Source organism: Mustela nivalis (assembly GCF_964662115.1).
Source record: "Mustela nivalis genome assembly, chromosome: 8".
Taxonomy (NCBI): domain Eukaryota; kingdom Metazoa; phylum Chordata; class Mammalia; order Carnivora; family Mustelidae; genus Mustela; species Mustela nivalis.
The window spans coordinates 73,776,791-73,800,056 of NC_139027.1; the positions used below are offsets into that span (position 1 = coordinate 73,776,791).

Genomic DNA, 23,266 nt, shown 5'->3' on the forward strand with positions numbered 1-23,266 from the left:
CCGTTGTGTGTGTGTGTGTGTGTGTCTGTGTGTGTGTATGTATGTATGTACTACAACACCTGCCCACAGTTAACTCAGAGTCTGGGCCACAGGCTGCCCCATCCCCACTCTGACCATAACGGCAGCACGACCGGGCGACAAGCGCTCAGCAGCTGGCCTGTAAGGAAAGCTGTCAGTCGCCTATGCTCTGGAATCCCTCGGGCCCTTGGGCCAGTGACCTGGTCCTTGGACTAGAAGACAAGAGACAGAAGGTTGTAAAGCTCCTCCGCACACGGAGACGTCCTGGGCCCCGAACGAGCAGCACAAGCCACGAGGAGGGAGGCGTTCACCAAGCCTAGTCTGTCTGTTCAGCTGGCCAGAGGCTGTCCTCCTGGGTGGGCAAGAGGACGCTAGGACTTAAATACAGTGTGCGTGAAACTGGAAGAGGAAATGCCCACAAATTAAAAAGTACACCCTATTTTAGCTCTAAACACACATCTCTCCATAGACAGCAATGTCCAAAATAGCCCGTCCTATTTTAAGGAGATCAAAGGCAGTTTCTAAATGGACTACGAAGCAGCCCCAGAGTCTGGAAGATCAGGACTGCACAATAACCTAAGGTCAGAGGCTGCGGACAGTGTCCAACCACCTCCCACTTCAGCCTTTTAAGGCCCAAGACACTGGGACCCCGAGAACTAAACCAGCTGCTCCAGTCCTCCTGACTCAACTTCGATCCTCTACCTCTGATCTCTCCTCCCACATAGGCTGAGGCTGTGGGTGTCAGAGAGTCTGCAGCCTGCCCTCCCTCACCCGCGGTGGTCTCCGGGGCAGGAGAGCCCTCCTCAGTGAATGGACACAGGCAGGGAGAGATGGGAGCAGGGTGTGATGGAGGCAGAAAGCCCCTCCTCCTCAGCCGAACTTTGGGCTGAAGAGGGTCAGTCACTCCTGGAGGGACTGGGACTACCACAGTCTTATTCTCTCACAGAGGAAGACCAGTACGTGTCCTGGGGGATGCCCAGCCGAAACAGCTCAAGATTTGCAGGAATCGGGGCTTTGGTTAATCCTTTCTTGTTACGCTGTAGTCTGTGAACACAGGGTTGAGCACCTCAGCCAGAGAAAGGCCGCAAGCCAAGATACCCCTAGAACTGGAGAACAGGGCCTGGAGCAGTTAGTTGCTGACACCAGGCAGGATGACCAGACTGTGCCAGCACTCTTGCTCATAACACAAGGCCAAGAGTGTGCTGATGTGGGTCAGAATGGCCAGGGAGAGGCACAGCATGCCCCCTCTCCCTGGAAGGCAGCTGACCCTACAGTCAGGAGCACAGTCTAGAGCCAGACCCTCTGGGAGCCAGACTACCTCAGGGAGTCGGAATGGCCAGTGGAGAGGCACAGCATGCCCCCTCTCCCTGGAAGGCAGCTGACCCTACAGTCAGGAGCACAGTCTGGAGCCAGACCCTCTGTGCCCCCTCCCGGCTCTGCCAATCACTAGGCTACACGTGACCTGCGCTGACAAGCTGGGCCTCCTACTCAGTTCCCCTCTCTGAAACCAGCCTGAGTGGCATCTCCCTCGCCCAGTCATTGCACAGACGAGATAATAATTCCATCCCCGTGAACCATACACGGCCCACAGAAAAGCTCCTAAATGGTTTGCTGCTCCTTATTACTATCGCTGCTACCAAGGCCATGCGACACTCCCAAGCCCCTGGAACTCTTCCATCCATTCAGAAATAAGGATTCTGGAAGGACTTGTGCCAAACCACTTGCTCAAGGACAGCAGGGAAGGGGCTGGACGTACCCAGAGAAGACAGAAAACTTACAACAGGAAATAAGGCCTTGATGAAAGTCAATAAATCTATTAAAAGTACCCATTAAAAACCTGGCTAGAGAAGAAAAGTTCAGAGGGCCCTATGACAGTTTCCACCCTGGCAACCAGGAACTCAGAGGGAGGAGGGCCCCACTTCCCCTCTGGAGCGGACAGGTGTCCTGGAACCCCACCCCAGGACTTCACCCTCAGGAGAATTCAGGCTCCAGACACTTCCTCTCTACACACACCCAGGGCCGGGCCACAGTGCTGTGGTGAAAGCCTCTCTGACTCCAGGGCTGGGGGCTGGAAACCCAGGGCATTGGTGGGGGATGGAAACCGGGGCAGGGGTTGGGGTGCTGCTCATCTCCATGATAAAAGGTGTGACCCAGCTGGAGAGGGCAGACAAGCAAGGCAACCTCCACTCACCCTCACCATGGAGCTATGTTTGAACCAAGAAGACAGTCAGGTGTGAGTGTACACAGAACCTTAGAGCCCTGTGCATGTGGCCTAGCCAGAAACCAGGCTGATCAGGTTTCTCATCAGAAACCTGGGGTTGCCTAGCTCTGAAAAAGCAAAATTCAATTTCAAGGAACTTCAAGACTCAAGTTTTTCTAAATTTTCTGCACTCTTGATTTAAAAAATAAATCAAATTTCTTACAGTATGAATCTTCATTATCCTATGTGCCCATTCTAATTAAATTCTTTTAAAAGTTTTGAGTTTTAAAAATATTTTTTTTCAGGTGACAAGTCTGACTCATTTTATTAAGAAGAAAATTTAGGCAAGACCTCATGGCAAGGAAGGCTCGTTACCACAAAGCTATTTGGAGTTGATTTTAGTTAAGATTCTGCCATCAAATCTTGCCTACCTGTGGGTGGATGAAACATTTGTGGCTTCGCCTTGGTAAACCATGAGAAGGTAGTGTGTTTGCGGGGAAAAAACTGAAACCATTGTAATTGCACTCCACAGTTATTTGGCATTCCTGGCAATAAAGGGGAACACACAGGGCCCCCAACATAGCAGGTCCTTCCCCATCATGAAGAGTACTGCTCCCCCTCTCCAAGCACCCCACCCCAGTGAAGAAAACAGGGGGCCAGGAGTGGGCTGCTGAACTCACTCCTGTCCCACACAGCCCTGTCTACCACAGCCATAACCATTTTTGGTCATGCGATGAAATACTGGTGCTTTAAAGTACAAAAAGAATGTATTTATATGGGGCACCTGGGTGGCTCAGTGGGTAAAAGCTCTGCCTTCGGCTCAGGTCATGATCCCAGGGTCCTGGGATCGAGCCCCACATCGGGCTCTCGGCTCAGCAGGGAGCCTGCTTCCTCCTCTCACTCTCTGCCTGCCTCTCTGCCTACTTGTGATCTGTCAAATAAATAATTTAAAAAATCTTAAAAAAAAAAAGAATGTATCTGTAAAAGTTCAACGTACTTCTAAATTTTACGTGTAACTTTCACAATATTAAACTCATTTTGTACTACATTTTGACTCCTTTTGTGGTATCTCTGATTTTGCTTTATCCAAGGCCTAGCCTCCCTCTCCAACCTCAACTATCTTCCTGGATGATCAAGAGTTGAGTTTCAACAGCTGGGGGAGAGAGACAATTTGGGTACTTGAAGTATGGCCCACAGGGTTTTAGAAGGCTCGATGTAACCTGGAAATCTGATGGGCTAAGTCGCTGACTTAAATGAAATCCCTTCCACAGCTCTCTCAGCACACAGAGGATGTGGTCCAAAGTCTTTCACCAGCATGGACCCATGATCCATCCACCTCTCCCCAGCTTACTAAATGCCCCACCATAGGCGTTTCTCCCTGGCTTTCAAATACCCATCTCCGTGCGCCTTTGTCCGGGGTCCCCTCCATCTAGAATACCCTTCCTGGTTTTTTTTTTTTTAAAGATTTTATTTATTTATTTGACAGAGAGAGAAATCACAAGTAGATGGAGAGGCAGGCAGAGAGAGAGAGGGAAGCAGGCTCCCTGCTGAGCAGAGAGCCCGATGCGGGACTCGATCCCAGGACCCTGAGATCATGACCTGAGCCGAAGGCAGCGGCTTAACCCACTGAGCCACCCAAGTGCCCCACCCTTCCTGGTTTTGTTCTTGTGGGCTTAGGCTTGCCAATTCCTACTCACGATTCATGCCCAATTTAAATAGCAGTCCCTCTGTGCAGCCTCTCCCAGACCCAGGCAGAAGTTAAGTACCCTCTGCTCTTCATGACACAGCCCTCTTTGTCGCCATAAAGAAAAACACCTTGAAACTCTCGAAATCCCGGTCTCCAAGGGCTCCAGCTTTAACTCTTCAGCGCTCAGCACAGAGCTGATCCACGGAAGCCCCCAAATGAGCTTTTATTAAATGATGACATGACTGAGAAACATAAAATGTGTATCTCTAGTGCCCTAGACAGGTTTGGTACATATGAAAAATGATTTGGAAATGCTTTTTATCAATAAAATAGGTGTTTTCTTAAAAACCATGACTCTAAAATAATGAAACCAATTTTCCTGCTCCTCCACTAAAGCTGACGCCAATGGCAATGTGCAAAGAGAGGCTAGGGACTGCCAGGGATGTGGTGAACTGCCTGGCTGAAATGGGTCTGCAGCCTCCCAGCACCTCACGGCACACAAGAAGGCCAGGAGCTTCATTTGACTTTCACCAGTCACTTACCATCCACGACACAATGGGTGGGCCAGTTACCTGCTCCAGCCCTCAATGATGTCTGTGGAGTGAAGGAAGTACCAGCCAGGGCTCATCTCCCCCCAGTTTCCTCAGCACAGAGCACGGAGATCTCTAAGACATTTCCATGTTGCAAAGTATGCTACACACCTCCAACTCCACCTACCTTAGAGGACCTCCTTGTGTGTAGGAGTCCTACTTAAAACAACAACAACAACAACAAAAACAAAAAACAAAAAAACCTGCCACGGACCCACCAAGCATCCAGAAGGATGGAAAACTGCCCTCACCTGCTGTGCCATGGACACTAAAGTCCACTCGGTAACAGGCTGCTCTTGAGGCTAACAAGGTAATACTGGGTATTATTAATACAAAAAGAGAAATAATGGGAAACTAAAACCACAAGTGATATCACGACCCACGTGTATAGCTTTTCAGACCAGCCTTGTGAAACTAGCACATGCTTTAGAAGACAGAGGACTCAGAAACATACATGTCTGTAAATGACAGACACACCACCTCTAGGAGGATGCGCAAACATGCTGGGCCCACTGGATGTCTGGAAAGCGGAACTGTAAAACAAGACAGAAGCCAGGATTTTTCTCTCTACACCTGTTTGTCATTTTTGAAAGAGGCCACAGGTAAGTAACACCCTCATAGTGTGTAACTATGTAAGACCTGTAATAGCCTCAAACAAGTTTTGAAACTGTCCCCTGGTGAATAAATTGTATCTTTCCCAATAACCTATGTCTTAACTCTCAAACGTTTCACTCAACTCTCTGGTGAAGTGGGAAGTCAAGACAGTTTAGGACCCAGATCAGCTTTTTAATGCCATGTGAACCTGGGCAGTCATTTAATAAAAGTGTCACTTCCAGCTCCTGAGAAGCAAGTAAACTACACCCCACCACCATTTCCAGGGAAGGCTAGGCAGACAGAAGGACAGACATGAAGCACCCCATGCACTGTGCAAATGGGAGCCGGTGCATCTCCTGGACCTGAGCTGGACAGAGGAGGGAAGAGTGAGCGGATAGACACAGGGAGGTAGGGCAGTCAGTGCGCCAGCAGCGAGGATGCTCCCGGCTGCCAGGTGTTCCAGGCACCCTCTGATTTGCTAAAGCTCATGAGACAGCCACCAGTCTTGTGGCCACGGCCTGGCAAGGGTGGCCACACCACAGGGTTCCTAAAGCAGGCCACCACAGCCAGTGCCCAGAGTGCAGGGGACAGGTGGATGCAGAAGCTGACAACTAGGCTGTCACCCTCTCCACACGACACCTATGATGCCCTCTCTCCCTCCTCTCCATAAGGAAGACCAGGAGTCTGGGCTCAAGATCCAGCTCCAGGCATGGCCAAGCTGCACGTTTCTGGGCAAGTCACTTGCCGTTCCTGGTCCTCAGATCCCTCTCTTGCAACAGAGGTTCCTCAGACCCCTAGTAACTTAACTGTTTCTGCAGATGCCTTATGCTGAAGAATGGAGGTCCTCAAACTCAGTGAAGCTTGGGCCAGGGCTGCAGGGGACACTCATGACACTCATGACTCTACCACAGCCTCTCCCTCATGAACTCACCATCCACAGGGTAAGGTGACACGTGAAAATGGCTAAACAAGGGAGAAAATGCCTCAGCAGCAGCAGCTGGAGAAGGGGACAGGCATGGGCACCAGGTCCCTTTGCAAGAACCAACCGGTCCCTTGGGCACTTGCCACAGTGCTTGTCTTTCCCATTTTGAATCAGCTTCTCCACTGGGCTTTGAGCTCCCCCAAGGAGTTTTATTCTAACCCCATCCTTGCCACCATACCCAGAGGTGCTGGGGGCAGGACCCTGCATGGGGGGATGGTAGAGAGCATCTGCTGGAGGCATCAAGGCTCTGGGTACCGCCATCTATGTACATTCACACCACTGACCTTCCTGCTCTGGACAGGTTTTGACGAAACTGTCAGAGGGGGCTGGGTTCAGGTACAGCTGTGTATGTCACACCCTCCTCCCCTAACCAAGGACCCCACCTGTGGCTCCTCCTCACTACTGCCAATAACCCACAGGTCTACTGATGTCTGGGGAGGAGGGAGTGGACAGAAACAGGCTACACGTTTCAAACCTGCAGTCCACTTAGCAAACACTGAGCTTGTCCCTGGTTCCTGAAAGCTCAATCAGGAGTTTTTAGCCTCTGAGAAGCAGCAGATTCAGAAGTGTGATGTCCCAAAGCATCTCACCATCATCCACACCTTTGTCCACCAGAGTTTAAACCTCTGAGATGACCTAACAGGAATATTCCAAAGGTAACAAGATATCAACATGAATCTCAAGTTTAAAAAAAAAAATACTCCTACCTATTACATATTTTAATTCTACATTTTCCCTGATAGCTTAGTGAGACTGCCAAGTTTAAAGGAAAGAAAAAAAGCTATTCAAAAGTCAAATATTGACTGGTGTAAGGTGATATCTCAATGTAGTTTTATTATTTTATTTTTTTTAAAGATTTTATTTATTTATTTGTCAGAGAGAGAGCGAGCGAGAGCGAGCACAGGCAGACAGAGTGGAAGGCAGAGTCAGAGGGAGAAGCAGGCTCCCTGCGGAGCAAGGAGCCCGATGTGGGACTCAATCCCAGGACGCTAGGATCATGACCTGAGCCGAAGGCAGCTGCTTAACCAACTGAGCCACCCAGGCGTCCCTCAATGTAGTTTTAATTTGAATCTCCCTGATGGCTAGTGATGATGAACATTTTTTTCATGTGTCTGATAGCTATTTGTATGTCTTCATTGGATTTACCCCCAAAATACAGATGTAGTGAAAAGAAGGGCCATCTGTACCCCAATGTTTATAGCAGCAATGGCCACGGTCACCAAACTTTGGAAAGAACCAAGATGCCCTTCAATGGACGAATGGATAAGGAAGATGTGGTCCATATACACTATGGAGTATTATACCCCATCAGAAAGGACGAATACCCAACTTTTGTAGCAACATGGACGGGACTGGAAGAGATTATGCTGAGTGAAATAAGTCAAGCAGAGAGAGTCATTTATCATATGGTTTCACTTATTTGTGGAGCATAACAAATAGCATGGAGGACAAGGGGAGATGGAGAGGAGAAGGGAGTTGGAGGAAATTGGAGGGGGAGGTGAACCATGAGAGACTGTGGACTCTGAAAAACAATCTGAGGGGTTTGAAGCGGCAGGGGGTGGGAGGTTGGGGAACCAGGTGGTGGGTATTAGAGAGGGCATGGACTGCATGTAGCACTGGGTATGGTGCAAAAATGAGGAATACTGTTATACTGAAAATAAAAAAATAAATAAAATTTTTTTAAAAAGTTAAATATTGTTTTAACCCCAACTATTGCTTTAACCCCATTCATCCTTTCCTCCCACACAGAAGGCTGTAAAATAATGACACGGTCTCTCCCAGGGCTTAGGTCAGGACCTCACTCATAGGGCCACTGGCCATGGAGCCAGAAACACGTGTAGGCACACATCTAACACCCATGGCGAAATCTGTTTTCATGGGACCTCTAGTCAAAAGTTTGCCCAAATCATTCTGGTTTCTGAGGCTACAGACTGAGTGGGTTACAGCAACAACGAAACACATGTTGAAAATTCTTTGAAGGCCAGTGAAGGTTTCCTTAGAAATGTCTTTCAGCTGCTCCTCTAGCCTGGCCCTGTTCTGCACCTGACCAGAGGTGACATCCAAAGAAGGGACCACCCAAATCACCACCACTTCTCCCACAGTCCTGCAGTCACACTTCTTTCCCTGCTGCTCCTTAAGTTCCCGGCCAAGAAGGAAGAAATACCCCCACCATCCCTCGCTGCATGGGCCCAAGGTGCTGCAGGCCAAGGATCTGGACTCTAATTCGGGCCATGCCTCCCAGTGGAGGGGAAGGGAGGGGAAGGGCTGAGCACTTGGGAACACAGACCCACCAGGCAGGCCCTCAGTTCCCTTAGAGTTCAGAACTGGCAATTGGGTGTCCCCTCCCCTTGGTGCAGTGGACGCTTATAGGCAGGCAGGGATCCAGTCAGGAGGCAACCAGATGGAGGGTCACAAGTTCAGGAGACATCCAGAGTGGGATGCACCTGTGCTTGATCAGTCCCCATGGGCCAGCTCTCCCCACCCCCACACCCTCAAGTCCAGAGCTGGGCTCCTGAAAACCCAGGGATGTGACAAAGCAAAAAGTAGAATTCTAAAGCAAAAAGTAGAATTCTAAAATCTCAAAAAGTGAAACGGAGAGGAAAAAGGGGAAAACTAAAGACTGAGGAAAGTCTTCATGGCAGCCACAAAGCCTATGTGTGGCAGTGGGTCTGATACAGACCCTGCCAGATGAGTTAATTCCTCACAGACTTAGCCCACGTGTGACTCCTTTATACATTTAAGAGGAACACAATCTGAAAAAGCAATGTCATTAAGAAGGCTTTGTGGCTGTAATTCCTAAGCTCTTAATGAAAAATAAAGTAGCCTTTGTTATCAGAAAGCAAGCAGGGCTTCCCTGTAGCTGTCCCCCTCGCCCCCCATCGCCACAGCAGGCACCTGGCCGCACTATGCCCCTGGCCACTAATAGGATGCCTACTGCAAACATAGCCACACCCTGTTGCAGGGGCTCTGGAAACAGCTACTTGGGTGTCAGCCTCGTGTGGGTCCCATCCTGTGCCAACATTGTGGTTCTAAAACACCTGACAAGAGTCCCTAAGCCGTCATGGCAGAGACTGCTAGAAAACCAGGGGCTGGGGAAATCACAATTCTAAAAAGAGCTGTCAGGATGGGCCTTACTAAGGAGGTGACACTTGAGCAGAGACCCAAGGAAGCTATGAGCATAAGAATGCCACGTGAGTATCTGGGGGAAGAGATGCCAGGCAGAAGGCAAGCCAGGGAAACCTGCCTGAAGACAAAGTAGGGCACTTGGAGGTGATGAGATTGGCAGCGGGTCTGGGGGGCAGGGGGAATGCCCTGTGGAGCCTCATGGCCACTGCTGCACATCCGTGAGCAGCCTCTGGAGGGTTTTGAGCAGAGGCTCGAGCTCATGCGATTTTGCTCTGCAAAGTCCTCTGGCTGCTTTGCCAGAGAGTGCCGGAGCAGGGGCGAGGGCAGCAGCAGGGCAGGCAGACATCCTGCAGACGGTGCAGTACTGAGGGCCAAGTGAGGGCACAGGGAAAGGAGACGTGTGTGCATTTGGAAAATGGAGGCAGAAGGACTTCCTGACAGATGACACGGAAAGTGAAGAGCTATCAAGGATACCTCCAAGGCTTCACTGAACATCTCAGTGGCAGAAGGGTGTGGTCATTCACAGAGGTGAGGAAGAGTGGGTGAGTATGAGGAGGAGTGTGGTCTGGGGCTTGTCACGTGTGTGATGCTTACTGCCAGGAAAGCAGTAGAGACATCTAGACTGGAGCGAGGTGCCAAGAAACTCTCCGCCTATGGGAGGTAAGTGAGCCACCAGAGTGGCTGACACCACCAGACAAGCCAGCAGAGCAGAGGCCCCAGGACTGGGCCCTGGAGGTATCAGGGAGTGGAGGAGAAACTGGCCCAGCACTCCGAAGTGAGGGGCTCCAGGAGCCGTGGGGAGAACGTTCCAAGGATGTGGGAGGGAGCGAGAGGCCACCAAAGGATGAAGCCTGGGGGCTGGCCACTGTCAGGGGAGAGGGCACAGGGTCTGAGAGGCTGGCCTCCAAGCATGCGAGCAGCACCTTTGCAGGAGGGTGGTGGGCACGAGTGCAATCCAGGCTGCTGGAAACAAGGCCAGCTGCAGGGAGGGAGGTGAGGTGAGGTGGAGACCAGAGGTAGCAGAGGCTGGAGGAGGTATGAAATACCCATCTAGGACAGGGCTCTGCCAAGTCCTGCCCACCATTTGTTTTTGGAGAGTTGGAATGGAACACAGCTACATGCAGCTGTTTCCCTACGGTGTGGGGTGGTATTCACTCCACCAGAGCAGAGCTGGGTGGTGCCGCCACAGAGCCCATATGGTCCACAAAGCCCTTTCCAGATAAAGTTGGCCAACCCCTGGACTAGGACAGTGAGGAGACATGCCCTGGGTGCCAACTGGTCCCACCCACACTCTGTGGTTGTGAAGTCAGAGACCGGTCAATGTAGCTGTGTCCTCTCTGGCCACAGGCCACTGCACGGAGACACACCTACAATCAGGGTGTGGTTTCACACCCCTATGGGTCACACCCCTGTGGGAAGGAGGGGGCCCAAGGCCTGCTCTGTCCGTCATCGCCAGCCACTCTGGCCATGAAACCGTCCCCAGCACCAGGCAGAGTACACTGCACAAGTGCACGCGGCCTCCTCTCACCTTAGGGCCTGAGGCTCAGCAGTAAGAGATCAGCCCGCACAGCCATAGAGATTCAGAACAGGCTGGCTCAGTGCAGAAGCCCAAGTTCCGAAGACCCAGGGCCCAGCTGCCCCAATCCAACTGCACCTCAGGATCACCTCATGCAAAGGTGACAAGTGCCAGTGCTGACCCTACCTCCACATGACTTTCGGGGTGGGGCGGGGGGGCGGGCAGGGAGAGGAAGGCGGGCTTCCATGTCTTTTGACAGCCCCTAGCTCAGTGTGATGTGCAGCCCTTGTAGAGAAAGCAGCAGCCTGGTCTTGGTCCCTCCCGAATCCCCAGCGCCTCCTTGACCCAGGCTGCTCACAGGTTTTCTGCAGGGCTGGCTTGCCCTCTGCCATCTCAGCCACAACCTCCAGAGACATCCTCCAAGCCTGCGAGCTCCTAGTGCCAGGGGTCCTTGCTGACGTGAGGCCCATCCTCCCCTCCGTGTCCAGCCATGAGCCCTGCAACTGGTCTCAGCCGGATTTATGGTTCCCTTGTGAACCCACGAAGGGTTACAGACTTCAGTGCTTCAGCATTCAAGAGTGGCTCAGCTGGTTAGGCATCTGACTCTTGGTTTTGCCTCGGATAGCGATCTCAAGGTCATGATATCGAGCCCCATGTCAGGCTCCATGCTCAGTGGGGACTCTCCTTCGGATTCTCTTCCTTTTCTCTCCCTCCTCTTTCTCTCAAATAAAAATAAATAAATCTAAAAAAAGAGAGAGAGAGAGAAGGAGAGAGAAAGTTGTATTTCTCCTACTGAAGGAGTGAAGACTGAAGCTTTACTGGGTTCAGGATCAAGATCAAAAAAGAAATGCCAGAGGTCTCAGGCCCCAAAATGGGACCGACCCACCAGCCTTCCCCACACGGTACACCTCTGGTTTGAGTTTCATTCCCCTCTCTTCCTTTATTATACCTCCCTGATGGCACCTTCATTTTTTTCTGTTCTCTTTACAGAGATGTCAAATTTGGGGTATCTTGCCTTACTATAAAACCTCAATATTTTACTAATATCCCACTCGTTTCCAGCTACCATATGTTACACTGGTTCATGGTCTCATTGCTTTGGAAAGCAAACAAAGCACTATCACTGATAAATATCGTAAAGCTCAGTTCTGGAATTCCACAAAGGTAAGGTTGCACCTCTGGCCAGTTCAATCAACAGGCTGCATTCCAAAAGCCCATTTATAAGTTATTTGGAACCTAGAAAGTATTTCTTTTCATATAAAATTATCTTTAAGATGGTATTTAAGTTTCTGAGCTAATAGGCAAATGCCTGTTTGTTTGTTTTTAAGATTATATATTTACTTATTTGAGAGAGAGTGAGAGAGCAAGATAGACAGAAAGAGCATGAAGCAGAAGGAGGGGCAGAGGGAGAAGCAGACTCCCCACTGAGCAGGGAGCCCGATGCAGGACTTGATCCCAGGACTCTGGAATCATGACCTGAGCCGAAGACAGATGTTTAACCCACTGAGCCACCCAGACATCCTGGCAAATGCCTGATTAATTCATTTGTTCTTTTGCTATTTTAAAATAAGGAAAATGCTATTATAATACAAGAAATCAAGTGCGTGTTTCCATGTGCTATATACAAGAAAATCAAATGTGAGTGGATGTGTGCTGAGTACATTCAAAAGCATCTTCTGTTACTCAAGACAATGCTCAGATGCTAAACCACGGAAGCTGGGAAGAGACTTTCTGCTCACTTCCAACGGTGGAGGACACTGATGGCGCTTGTGTCTCTACTGCACCTGACACCACCACATGGTGGGGGCCAGTCACTAACACCGCCAACGGGTTCTCTGTCTTAACTGGTAACAAAGACAGAGAAAGGAGATAAGCAGACGGAGAAATAGAGGTAACAGAGTGGTGACCAATAAACGGACAAAGGGCAAGGTGCCCAAGGGGAAACGAAGCACCTGTCTCCCATGTTCTGCTCAAAGAGGCTCAGAGTGCAAACGTCTGGCATGTTCGCTCAGTGACTGCCACAACATATACAACTGTGAGACGAGCATGCAGAAGAGAGACAGAAATAAAGCTGTGGGTCCCTATCAGAAAGCATGCAGACAGACACTGTCACCTGTTGGCCCCCCCTCACTGCTATGCATTTGGTGGCTGGGTCTATCGCTGAGCGAGGCCTCCCTGATGTAAGCAAGTAAAGGTGAGTATGGTGCTCTGTGGACAGAAAGACCTGTGATGCCTGCTGTGCCGCTGACCGGCTGGGGAACTTAACCATCTGCACCCCAGTTCTCTCATCTGTGAGACAGGAGGATGGACATGCATCCCTGAGGGTGTTACAGTGATTGGAGACGGGGCACAGCAATGAGCACTCAGCAAGGCTGCCCTAGGGCTGCTGGCTTCTGACTTGTGACAGGACATGTGCCCCCCCCCACCCCCGCCAAGTTGAGCCATCTTGTTCTGGGGCACAGTGAGTGCTCAACGAGGGTGACCTAAGAAACACAACAAGGGGGGGGGTGCTTTCCTGACCACCTGGGGAGAGGCAGGGGCACAACTTGCAGGGGACAGCGTACAGACTGAACAACGTGGGCAGGGCTGGCCTGGTCAGGGAGCCAGATGATCAGCAGAAGGCAGAGCCCTAGAGGCTAGGCTGCTAGGCAGAAGCCAAGGCTATCCTGGGAGAAGCTGCAGGCCCCACCCACCCGAGCAGGGGCCTCAGCGTGGAGAGCAGAGAGGAAGCAGGCTCCACTCTCTGGGGAAGGAGATAACTGGGCCCAGTAAGTTAGGGGACTCTGAAAGCCACTGAGGTGGGTGCAAGGAGGAGAATGAGCTGACGATATGCAACAGACTGAGGACCACAGACTACTGTCAATTTTCACGTTATCTGTAATACATAAATACAAATAAATAAATATATCATACATGTATCTGTTCACATTCACATCAAAGACAACTTTCCTCAGTCCACAATAGTAGAATGACTTTTCAAATGTCTGTTCTCTGGCTTCCCAGCCCCCGACCCCAAGGCAGGAATGGTATGCTCTGTTTGCTGTTCTTTTCCTTCTGCCCAGCACAAATAGGTATTTGACAGATGTCTGTCCTATTAGTGCATCAGCTACTTGCACATCTCCCCATGCACTACTTCTTTCAGGGATGAACACAGTCCATCCTAGACATCACCTGGCCTTCTTCATGTGACTTCTCCCTGGTGGGACTGGGAACTCAGAGGGAATAAGGACCCAGCACATATGCCCCTGCTGGGCCACCCACGCTGGGCCATCTCACCCAAGTGACACCATCTCATTTTCACCAAGTTGTTCTCCCATCATCGTAAAAATGAGGAGAATGAGGCTGCCCAAAGCCATCAGGCCACACTGAAACAAAGTCATTCTTTCAGCAAACACATCCCTAACAAGTTACAGCCATGGCACCTGACCCCGAAGATCTTATTTTTTTTTTCCAAACATCCAACATAACAACATAAGAAAATGACAGCGGCTTATCTGTTCCTCGAGTGCATCTCCAGCAACATCACAAACCAGGCCCTACTGCAAAGTCAGAGAAAGAACCATGGCCACCAAGAGCGGCTCAGCTTCTCCAAGCCTTGGCTTCCTCCTACATCCCCTGGATGTCCACTGAAGGCTGCTGTGGGATACCGCACCACAGCCCAGAGCAGGGTCAGTAAGTGGGATGTCCACATCCTCATCCCTAGAGCCTGCAAATGTTATGTATGTGGCACAGGCTTTGCAGACGTGATTAACTGAAGATCCTAAGGCAGGGACATTATCCTGGATTACATGGGTGGGCCCTCATTCCAATCATTAGGGCCCTCACAAGAGCGAGGCTAAGAGGAATTTCAGACAGAATGCCTTGTGACATAGCAGAAAGAAGTCACAGAGAAGATATTACACAGCTGGCACCGAAAATGGGGGGTGGAGGGACATGAGCCAAGGAATGCCAGCGGCCACCGGAAGCTGGACAAGGCAAGGAATGGACCCTCCCCCAACACTACTGGGGAGAGCACAGTATTCCTGAACCCTGGACTTGGACCCTGGACCACTGATTTTTGACTGCTAGCCTCCAGAACTCCAGAACTGCGAGGGCACACGTTCCTGTTGCTTTAGCCATCGAGTGTGTAAGGATTTGCTGGAGCAGCCCTAGGAAACTAATACAACGACTAAACAGGAAGTTCCAGTGGAGCCATCAGCCAGGTGCCCCACACAGCAGAACTGCAGCAATCTCCAAAGGGAGGTGGCAGGACAGTCCCTGCCACCTGGACCACCAGCCTGTTCACAAGCAGGGGAAGAGCTACAGCCTCAAGCTGTGAGTATCCTGCTCACATTTAAAAAAATTCCTTCCTGTTTATTGCATCTCTCCTTTGCATCCCCAAAGGGAGTTTCACAGCTACACAAGGACTCCCAGCCCTCCCAAGTAAGTACAATATTGCCGGAGGCACTTATCATCACACCCAGCACAAGTAACTCAGAGATTCCCAGGGCCAGATTTGCTGATGTCTCACAGACTAGACCCTCCTGGGCCTCGGTGTATGGGCTATCACCAGGGCCCCCTTACCTTGAATAAACACAGCAAGAGACCCTGTCCCAGGCAAGGGCCCGGCAGTTGGGCCAGCCCAGCAGACGGGCTGGGCAGGCAAGCGAGAGACAGGGTGGCTACCGTTTGTCCCTCTGACCCCTTCTCTTCATCTCTTTAGCCCTGGCACCATGCACCCCCACACTTGGTTTTCCTTCTTGAGGGCTGAGTCCCAATGTCGAAATGCACAGTGTGCAATAATTCCACTTCCTGCGCTGTTAGCAGCCTCCTCTCTGTGGAGGCGGCCCCATGATCTGGACGACTCTGCTGCCTCCCCTCTGCCCCCTTTCAGTTTCAGAGTCAGACTTGTGGGGCCCCAGGACCCTGCCACCCTGACTTGGGCCTGCACAAGATTTGAAGACCATTCCTTCCACCAGGCCAAGCAGCCCTCAGCCACAAAGGGCTTGGGGTGGAGCTTCCAAACCTCAAGAATATTTCAGAGAAAATATGAAAAAAAAGAAGAAGCCTGTTCACTTCCTGAAAGCAGTCATCTGCTGGCCCGGGAGCTGGTTTATTGGCCCCCTGACTTCTCCGTCCTTCTGCAATAGCTGGGTGTACCCAGCAAGGACTATGCTCTGAGCTAGCTGATAGCCACCAACAGGGCAGAGAGAAGACCGAGCTGTGTACGGACTGCGCCATGGCCAGAAGAGCGAGCCACCCCAGCGCTGCTGGGCCATGGGCACTACACACAGCAGACCCTGGCAGCTCAGGTCTAACATCGGCCAGCCCTTGCCACCCATGACAGAGGCCGCGCAGCTTAGACGTGTCCTGTGGGGGGCTGGTAAGCAGCCTCGAAGACACAGACCTCTGGACCCCCTGGGGTTGGTTCAGTCCATCAAGTCCTGTTCTCTGGAGCATCCCCAGGGCCGGTGTGGCCACAGTCACCTTGCTTATGCCTGAAACTTCCTACAGAAACCAATACTAACAGGCAGGCTTGTTGGAGGAGCCCGCTGCAACCCCTCCCAGGCCCTAGGACAGGGCCTCCTCTGCCTGAGCAATGTGACCACGAGATGGAACCCCACGCCTGCTCCACCTTGCAAAACTACGCTGCCTCCCAGATTTAGAAGCTGACAAGGACTGTCCTACAGGACTCCAAGATGTATTTACAATGTCCATGTCCAGGCTGTTCCCTTCCTTCTCACACACATTGCCTGGTGGCAGGAGCAGTGGATATGCTGGGTGGGAAGGGCCAGAACCAGCCTCAGCCAGACCCCATGTCACCTACAAGTCCACTCTGCTCCAAGAGCACTGCACATTCCTGGTCCCAGCTGTCAGAGACATCCCTCCAGAACCATTCGCAGCACCTGTAGTAGCTCTGCCCTGTGGTAGGCCCTGCAAAGTCCCTTGGAACCACTGTTCTTAAAGCGGGGGTCAAAGTGGCCTTGACACACCTCCTTCAGTGCTATGGGTTGGTTTAAAAGGTCTGTGTGTAAATAAGGTAATATTTTAAAGAAGCGTATCTTCCAATAATAACATCTAACCATTAGCTGCCCTCTACAACTCAAAGAAAAAGTTACAATCCAGATGAGAATGGCAGTCAACGGGAAGGAACTTCCAAATGTCACCTAACCCCATGCTCTCCTTCCAGCCAGGACAATACTCAATCCTTACCTCAGAGCAGGGAGGTGGGTCTGGGGGGGGCTCTTTAGGCCTAATTTATTAGTGCCCAGCCCAGGCTGGGAAGCGACTACCATGCTCAAGGGAGCACTGGTTAAATAACCTACAGCACAGCCTGGCAAAACAGAAGCTTCGCAACAAGTACTGAGATACAGTGAGCAGAGAGCATGAAGGGGACAGTGGACGGGGAATGTCATACTGTGGACATGAAAACAATTGTTAATGTGTACCTACATAACATCTGCTGGTATATACACAATATCTTGCAAAGAATACACAAAAAACCCATGGCACTGGTGTCTCTAGGGAGGGAATCTGGGTGGCTGGGGTAGAGGCCGACTTTACCATATAGTGTGCTATAGCTTATAATTTTTGAACCAGGAACAGGTAGGCCTATTGTAAAACATAACGTGTTATCAAATACATCCAATCCAGCTAAGTACAAGCAGGTTTTGGGGACTTGCACCAAGTAACATTAGTATACAGCCACTAAGAAGAAGGTAGAGGCTTCAAAGGGGTGCTTCTCTGGGTTGGTGTCACCCCAGCAGGTGGGGAAGTTGGTTAGGCTGCACGTGCTGCTGGCCAGAGTGTCCATCGCCTCGCCCCTCCCAGCGTCCCCTGCACACCGCCCGATGTTCCTCTTCTCCAGCCTTGCTCTTCTGCCATGTTTCTCTCCCTGACTATGTCACCATGTCACACAGCATAGTGATGTTTATGCTTGCAGTTCTGGAGTCACAGACTCCTAAAGAAGGAGCATGTTTTAGCACAACCACAAGCCAAACCCTTCCCCATCATCTCTCACTACCAACGACCCTCCCCAGCCGCTGGCAACAGGCTTGACTGTTTTATGTCTGCACCGTACCCCTTGTGTGGAGACCCCACCAGGTCATAGGAAGAGCATGTGTCTGTGGCAGAAGGAGGCCAGATGAAATGGTTTCACAGGGAGAGGACCCTGAGATGATATTTGTCTCCAGAAACCTGTATTTCTGGGGTTCTTCACACTCCCAACACTTTCTTTTCCTCACAGCTAGTCTAGAATATTCTTTCCTGGTCCTGTTTCATTTCCATCATTTCACAGACATGTCTTCCCAACAAGCACAGTGGGCTCTGGTTGCTCTGCATCCGGGTGCATGGAGCATTGGCGCCCAGGACACTGAATGGGAATGAGGGTGCCCATCGTGGCCCACAAGCCTGGTTAGAGCACAGGAATGGTTACAAAGATGATGATCATTTAAGAAAGGGTCTCCTCAAACTCCTAAAAAAGACTCTGGAATTGCTTTTGTCATTTAAAATAGTGAGAAGCAAAAACAGACTAAAAAAGTTTTTTAAAAGTCTGAAAAGTCTCCTGTGTGAGATGAAGTTCCCAACTTGTAAAGGGCCTGACAGATCTGGAGCCCCTCAGTGAGCTGACTCTGCCTCTCCAGAGCCTCCTTCCTAAGCGTTACCCCCAGTCCTCCACACACGTCTCTTTTGAAACCCCCAGCTCAAGCTATCACCCCCACCCTTGACACATAACTCTCCATGAAGTCCTGTGATGTTCCCAAGACCCAAGGAGGAGGCCACCCTTCCTGTGCACCCCATCCTACTGGGCTTCTTCTAGTTCCTGTGATACCACACTTAGAGTCCCGTGCATACAGGTTTGTTCACATTTAGAACAACAATCAAACAACAATCAAAGGTTGATAACATTTACAGACAAAAAATCCAAGAGGACCAAGCCCTAAGAAGGTGTGGCACCTTCTTCCTGAGCAGCAGAAATGCCAGCTAGATTCCAGCCAGCTGGCTGACATTCATGCCGAGGACACAAATGCCAGGGCCCAGCAAGGACGTATCAGGGACCCAAGCAGCCAGGTTTGCTTGCACCCTGAGAACTGACTGGAGCCACAGTTATCCCACAAGCTTCTATCTCACTTCCCTCTCCTAAGTGAGACTAAACCCCAACTTGACCTCTGGGAAATGGGCTGTCCTCCTAGGACAGACTGAGGCTTTTCTTGCACTTTCGACAATGAAATGGTAGCTTTGTCCATTCATTTACTCAAAAAGCATGGATTACACACCTATTTTGTACCAGGCACTGGGGGATACTCTGGAGATACAAAGAAAACTGAGCTACTGTTCCTGCCCTGAAGGACATTTATGTCCTATGACATCCCAGATCCGTTATGTTCACTGGGCATGTCCCCAGAGAACAATCTTCACAAATGTGAGTGCCACTGTGGGACACAATGACACCCCCCCCCACCCCGCAATAAAACACAGTGAAGAGAATTTAATATTTTCAGTGATTTCCTCTGGATCCCTAAGGATTTATTGTCAAGGAGCTACACACCAAGAAGGAGAGGGTAGGGGGCTCCCGAACAGGGGTGCAGGTGAGCCAGGCACTCAGTCCCATGAATGCCAGCCCTTCAGGGAGCCTATACTAGGTTAGCTTACTCTGATGCTGTTTTTCTTTTGGTGGCCTGGCACTCACCCCCTAATTACACTCCATTAGTGGAACTTGTACCCACCCTCTCTCTCAGATCACTCATCTTGGGGGTGTATGTGGTCAGCTGGAATCCTGAGTTCCCCAGCATCAGAGGCAAATGCCTGACCCAGATCCACTTAACAACACTCCTTCCCCTGCGGCAGTCTAGAACTGCACCGCCCATCTTGTCTCCCACTGGACAAAGCATTGCTTGAGCGCTACACAATCCTGACCTAGGACTTCAGTCTGTGCTCCATGGACTCTCCACTTCAAGTGCCTCTAGGCCTGTAGTGGTCGCCATCTTGAACTCAGATGGTGCCCTAATGCCTGCTATGTCTCTGGCAAGGGTTCCCAGGCCAGTGGCCACATGAAGTATGCTGACAGCCAACTTCTACAGTCAGCAATGATTTCAAGAACTTCTGCCTTGTCTGTACTTTTCTCCCCGCACCAGACTCCCTCGAAGGTGCTTTCCCCTTTAAGAGTGGGAGATGAAACATGGAAATCAGAACCACTTCCCTCCTGGCCAGGGCCTCACTTTCTGCATTCATACTGCAGACTGAGGGTGTCCCAACAATCTCTGTTTCCCCTGAAAAAGCACAGCATCTAATTCACTGGGGCTAGACACCCACATCAGCACCTGTGGAATAGGAAGGCAAGTTCCATATAACACATGGACCAGAACATCCATGGAGGGAGAAGAAGAGCTCTATAAAGTTTGATGGACACCTCCCTTAAGTAAAACACTTCACTCTCAAAGATGAAATGAAAAAACTGTGTTCATACTGAGAAAGAACTGGCTAGCAAAAGAATCTGGGGGGCACCTAGGCGGCTCAGTGGGTTAAGTAAGCCTCTGCCTTCAGCTCAGGTCATGATCTCAGGGTCCTGGGATTGAGCCCTGAATCAGAAGCTCTGCTCAGTGGGGAGCCTGCTTCCCCCTCTCTCTCTGCCTGCCTCTCTGCCCACTTGTGATCTCTCTCTCTCTCTCTCTCTCTGTCAAATAAATAAATAAAATCTTTAAAAAGAAAAAAATCTGGAAGAGAAGCACCAGCTCAGGCAACCATGATTCCTGCTGGGATACGACTGAAGATGCTATGCTCACGCCTTGCCTACAGGTGCCACTCCTGGGGCAGAGAAGATGAGAAAGGGCCATCTGATAATCCTTGCCTTTTTAAAATGTGAAGTTAAATTTTTTTTTAAAGGTTTAGAAAAATTACTACAGATTAGACAATTTCCATCAGTAGTTTTGGAAACACAAAAAGTAATTTCCCTATTTCATAGGCATGAATTCAAAGAGTGTTCCTCTGTAAAGATTCCTGAATACATGCCTATCTACACCCCTAAGTCCCAGGAAGTCTGGTCAGACAGAAAGCAAAACATGGCTCCTCAGGGGAGCTAAACTTCCTGTAGCTACTGCCCTGCTAGGGATGTGTGTGTTTTTGAGTGTGTGTGTGTGTGTGTGTGTGTAAACGAAATATGTGCAAGTGCATGCATGAACAGTGAGTGTGAGCACGAGTGGTGCGTGAGTACTCATGACAGGTGTGTGTGTCAAGCACATGCACTGGACTGGGGTGGAAGGAAAGGTAAAGTAAAGCTGGCCACCCTTACCTGGGTGTGCAGCAGACAAATACTTAGACCCAGACACTGGGAGGCATCTCCTCCTACCCATGCCTATTCCTTGGTCTAACATCTGACCGTTGGAGAGGCCCTCTTTTGAGTTTAGGAATTGCCAATACATATATCCTTCTTAAAATCCAAATGCCTCAAAGAGAAAGACACATTCAGTTTTCTAACATCTAGAATAAACTGGCTACTACATCCCTTTCACCCAACAGAGCAGACACCTAGTCACTCTTCTGAAAGGAAAAGCAGGACAAGGAAAGAAAGAGCCAGGACCCAGGTGCCATCCCCAGTTCAGCGAGTGAGGCTGGCCCTCCCCGCACCTGGGGAGGGGACATGTCCATGGGAGATTCATGGCCAGGAAGGATGAGCCAGCCCTGGAGACTATGGCAGGGAAAAGCTTGTCTGCCTCCTCTTGGCCCCCCCTACTCTAGAGCCTCTTCCCACTCAGGGCATCGTGTCCAGAGGCCCTTGCCTGATCTCACATGCCGCCTGAAATCCCCCCACCCAGGAGGCCTTCCCTCTAGACACACCCATGGGTTCAGAGGCACCAGAGGGACTACTGGAGGGAAGCAGTTCTGGGCCATAACCCTCGGCACTGGCCCTGAGAATATGTCTGCCGTTTCTGTTTTTTCAAATGAGGAAATGAAGGAACAAAGGGATCAAGTGACGTCTTTCGAGTTATTGTATGAAAGTAATGTGGAAGTGAGAAAGGTCTCAAGCTCTCAACTTTTTAGTTAGCCATCCATGCCTATAGCCTCCCCAGAAGTTTCCCCAAAATTCTGCCAACATCTTCCCAATAAGCATAAAAACTCACCTTCCCAAAAAGACAGCTTGCAGGAAAGACACAGGGAGTTGCCTCCAATGTGTATCCTTCGTGCCCTCCTTTGTCATGGGCCCAGGACCCTGACGTTTAGTTGGCAAGTGGTTGTTGCCTCCCTTGCAGCTAGCTGTGGCCAAGGGTTTGGTACTTGCCAACAAGATGTACAGACCCATTTGATGAGTTCTCAGGAAGTCTGCCTTCCTCCCGCCTGGTGTCTGGAAGGCCCCTGAGCTGGCCTTACCCCTAGCTGCCACCCTAGACAGGAGGCGTCGGGCCTCACGGCAGGGAAGGCAGAACACAAACTCTAACTGCAAGTAAGCCTGCCTGTCCTTACGAAGTCTCTTTTTCTTCACAGTGTTTCCTGTTCTATACAGCCGAATGTTAACCCTAACCATTTTATCATGCCCCACTCATATCCAATGGTGGAAAATGCCCCCATCCTGGAATGCGGACAGCTGGGGAGAAAGAAGGATACTATTTTAGATTCAGTTCATTAACAATTCCCTTTTTCCAGAAGGAGTCAGGAATGCTTTAAATAAAGCATTCTCAATTTACCCCAAGCTCCAGGCTAGAGTGAGAACATTCTCACTAGACCTTATAAACATCATAAGATTCATTTTATTGTAGGGTTATTTCATAAAACAGTTTCTCCCCCATATAATCAACATTTACAATCCTTAAAAAACAAACAAAAAAAGGCAACCAATCCTATTTCTAGGCCTGAGAAGCAAGCTCAAAAAGCTTTAATAGACTGAATTCCTGTTTACTGCCCCAACCATTTAATGGCTTGGTTTGCATATTTAGTGCAGGTTATGAGGCACAAACAGTCCTGTTTTTATTCATTACAGTTAGTCCATTAAATGCGGTTCACGGTCTAAGCCACCGGCTGCTTGGAGCCACGATAAAGATGGGTACAATCCTTAACAGTTTACAAAGCAGCCAACCTGTGGGTCTGTGATGCTGGTCAGGCCCCGGGATTCCCAGTTCCCAGGAATGACGCTGCAACCACCACCCTAGGATCTAGTATCTCATCTCATCCTGTTGGGAGTGAATCTGTTCCACGATGGTCTAGAGCCCTCTCTGCTATGGAAGGGGCTGAAGCTGGGCTGGCTGCTGTAATGGGGGCAGACCTGAGCAGCGGACAGGGTGGTCTGGCCTGATGCTTCTTAACCACCAGCTCGGTGTGACAGTGGCACTACCATCACAGAGGCACCCTTCTCTCTGAGTCAGTCTGCCAACCCGCAAGAATCTTCTTCCTGCTCCACAAACTGTCTGCAGGCTCTTCACTTCTCTTTGATCCACAAGGTTAACTCCTAAGCTTGGTAGAGATATTTGACTAATTAAGGAATGATGAAATAATCGAGTTGACTCAAAATGCAAACATCTTTCTCCCTTCAGTAGAGTTCTTCAAAATACCATACAGTTCGATGGCACCTACAATGGTGCCATCT

General features: G+C 50.3%; 1 protein-coding gene across 24 annotated transcripts in view; it reads right to left on the reverse strand.

Annotated features, from left to right (window-relative positions):
- INPP4A (inositol polyphosphate-4-phosphatase type I A) overlaps positions 1-23,266 on the reverse strand; it is a 130,819-nt gene that overhangs the window by 95,595 nt on the left and 11,958 nt on the right. For 2 of the 24 annotated variants that reach the window (XM_082746767.1, XM_082746753.1), the window contains exon 1: positions 15,277-15,471. The exons of 20 other annotated variants lie outside the window; for them this stretch is intronic. The gene's annotated coding sequence lies outside the window, so the exon portion shown is untranslated. Of the gene's footprint in view, positions 1-15,276; positions 15,686-23,266 lie in introns of those variants that run through there. 2 more of the 24 variants (XM_082746755.1, XM_082746768.1) reach the window with 2 other exon arrangements.